Source organism: Pleurodeles waltl, chromosome 1_2 (genome assembly GCF_031143425.1).
Source record: "Pleurodeles waltl isolate 20211129_DDA chromosome 1_2, aPleWal1.hap1.20221129, whole genome shotgun sequence".
Lineage (NCBI taxonomy): Eukaryota > Metazoa > Chordata > Amphibia > Caudata > Salamandridae > Pleurodeles > Pleurodeles waltl.
Window position 1 is genome coordinate 175,317,533 of NC_090437.1, and position 3,468 is coordinate 175,321,000.

At 42.6% G+C, this 3,468-nt stretch overlaps 1 pseudogene; it reads left to right on the forward strand.

Annotated features, from left to right (window-relative positions):
- Positions 1 to 468: 468 nt before the first annotated feature.
- LOC138295424 (cyclin-I-like) lies at positions 469 to 3,174 on the forward strand (annotated as a pseudogene).
- The last annotated feature ends 294 nt before the right edge of the window (positions 3,175 to 3,468 follow it).

Genomic DNA, 3,468 nt, shown 5'->3' on the forward strand with positions numbered 1-3,468 from the left:
GGATATAATGGACTCGTAATAAGGTAGGTGGTATATCCGTCACATTTGGGACGGATTAACACCAAAGTTGTAATCAGGCCCATAGTGCAATGCAATAAGACAACATAATAAAAAACAATATCCTAATAAACACATATTTTAAACTTCAATATTACTGTAAAAGCCTTTTTTTATCTCCTTCCCCGACAGTGGCTGCTCTGTGTCTTTCCTTTTCCTAGCTTTATATTTGTATGTATTTTCCTGGTATGTTTTTTTAACCCCCAACCCTCAGGGTCCGTGTCCGCTGTCAGGATGAGCCCTCTGTCCAACAGCAAGATGCAGGAAGCAGCCTGAACCTTTTTCTTTTTCTTAATATATTTTACGTTACTTTTAATGGACCAGATGAGCTCCAAATGCAACTGTGAATGTATAGGTTTGCAGGGGAGGTAGACGTCTCCAGCCGGGAGGTAGTCATTTCCAAGGGGTACCATGAAGTTGTCAGGTCCCCTGGAGAGCCAGAGATTGTCATTTCTTTTATAGGTGGCAGTTTCTAAAGAAGCCCAGATGGGGAAGATATACGTGCCCAAATTTCTCATTAATCAGGATGTAACTATTTCTCCAGCTCAATGGGATGAGGTAGTTCTGTGGTTGGTTAAACTGAGGTACTAATTCAGCATTTATCCAGAAACGCTTGCCTTAGCGATCTGTCTTTTAGACAGGTTTTTAACAACTGTAGGGGCTCACCCAAAATAACTTTGATGCTTTGCAGTGAGTTACTTCTTCCTTGCTGCCAAGACCATTGAAGAGGATAAGCGAATTCCATTGCTGAAGGTGTTGGCCAGGGACAGCCTCTGTGGTTGTTCTCCTACTGAAATTCTTTTGATGGAAAGAATTATTCTAGATAGACTTAACCAGGATCTTCACACAGCTCACCAATGGATTTTCTTCACATTTTCCATGAGGTTGCCCCAAGCGTCAATTCTCAGCTAATAGCTGGCTTGCAAAAGATGAACCCATCCCAACATGTGGCAGTTCTCACCAGCCAACTGCTGCAATGCATGGCCTTCCCCCATCTTCTGCAGTTTAAGAGCTCCATGTTGGCACTTGCTATCCTTAGCCTGGAATTGGAAAAACTCTGTCCTGATTGGCTTGCTCTCACACTCGAGTTGCTGTAGAAAGTGAAGATGGACAGTTCACAGCTGATCCACTGTCGAGAGCTTGTGGCATTGCATCTTTCCAACCTGAAAGCTTGTCTGCCTCCCAATGCTGTTTACATCTACCATCCCCTTAAGCAAACCCTGGTCACCTGCAATGGGGGAGTGTTTGGATGCCACTGCTCCTTTATTTCAGGACCAGGAGCACCAATGAACAGCAGACCAGAAGTGCCAACCAAAGGTACAGCACTCCTCCAACTCCTGCCGAACCCTGCTGGATGCAAGCAGAGTTCGGCTAAATGCAAAGCTGAAGAAGTGGATGACTTCTACAGGGAGTGCAGAATTATTAGGCAAGTTGTATTTTTGAGGATTAATTTTATTATTGAACAACAACCATGTTCTCAATGAACCCAAAAAACTCATTAATATCAAAACTGAATATTTTTGGAAGTAGTTTTTAGTTTGTTTTTAGTTTTAGCTATGTTAGTGGGATATCTGTGTGTGCAGGTGACTATCACTGTGCATAATTATTAGGCAACTTAACAAAAAAAAATATATACCCATTTCAATTATTTATCATTACCAGTGAAACCAATATAACATCTCAACATTCACAAATATACATTTCTGACATTCAAAAACAAAACAAAAACAAATCAGAGACCAATATAGCCACCTTTCTTTGCAAGGACACTCAAAAGCCTGCCATCCATGGATTCTGTCAGTGTTTTGATCTGTTCACCATCAACATTGCGTGCAGCAGCAACCACAGCCTCCCAGACACTGTTCAGAGAGGTGTACTGTTTTCCCTCCTTGTAAATCTCACATTTGATGATGGACCACAGGTTCTCAATGGGGTTCAGATCAGGTGAACAAGGAGGCCATGTCATTAGATTTCCTTCTTTTATACCCTTTCTTGCCAGCCACGCTGTGGAGTACTTGGACGCGTGTGATGGAGCATTGTCCTGCATGAAAATCATGTTTTTCTTGAAGGATGCAGACTTCTTCCTGTACCACTGCTTGAAGAAGGTGTCTTCCAGGAACTGGCAGTAGGACTGGGAGTTGAGCTTGACTCCATCCTCAACCCGAAAAGGCCCCACAAGCTCATCTTTGATGATACCAGCCCAAACCAGTACTCCACCTCCACCTTGCTGGCGTTTGAGTCGGACTGGAGCTCTCTGCCCTTTACCAATCCAGCCACGGGCCCATCCATCTGGCCCATCAAGACTCACTCTCATTTCATCAGTCCATAAAACCTTAGAAAAATCAGTCTTGAGATATTTCTTGGCCCTGTCTTGACGTTTCAGCTTGTGTGTCTTGTTCAGTGGTGGTCGTCTTTCAGCCTTTCTTACCTTGGCCATGTCTCTGAGTATTGCACACCTTGTGCTTTTGGGCACTCCAGTGATGTTGCAGCTCTGAAATATGGCCAAACTGGTGGCAAGTGGCATCGTGGCAGCTGCACGCTTGACTTTTCTCAGTTCATGGGCAGTTATTTTGCGCCCTGGTTTTTCCACACGCTTCTTGCGACCCTGTTGACTATTTTGAATGAAACGCTTGATTGTTCGATGATCACGCTTCAGAAGCTTTGCAATTTTAAGAGTGCTGCATCCCTCTGCAAGATATCTCACTATTTTTGACTTTTCTGAGCCTGTCAAGTCCTTCTTTTGACCCATTTTGCCAAAGGAAGGGAAGTTGCCTAATAATTATGCACACCTGATATAGGGTGTTGATGTCATTAGACCACACCCCTTCTCATTACAGAGATGCACATCACCTAATATGCTTAATTGGTAGTAGGCTTTCGAGCCTATACAGCTTGGAGTAAGACAACATGCATAAAGAGGATGATGTGGTCAAAATACTCATTTGCCTAATAATTCTGCACTCCCTGTACAATGGAATCAAACAGCTCTACAGTGAAGACAGCACTGCTGAGATTGGGGAAATGGAAGGTGTAGCTACAGGGTGTGGTACTGTCCTATCAAGAAAAGAGGGCAGTGTTTCTCCCTATCCACCTTTGCAGACTGTCTCTGTCATGTAACCACAGAGTAACTGGCATATCCATTGTTGAGGAACTTTTTTCCATTTAGCAACATTCAAGATCGGGCAGAAGTTTTGAAGAGCTAACTTGCCCAGGCTAAAAAAAGGGAGAAAAACATTTTCCACTTTGTCTTGTGATTCTAATTATAGTTCAACGATTACATGAGCACTTAATAAAATATGAAAAAAAACAATTATAAAAGAATATACATACAAACAAATTGACAAAACATCCAAAACCCAAATAACAAAAAAAGTAGCAAATCGTTTGACTTTCTGGTCCCCTGTCAGTTCC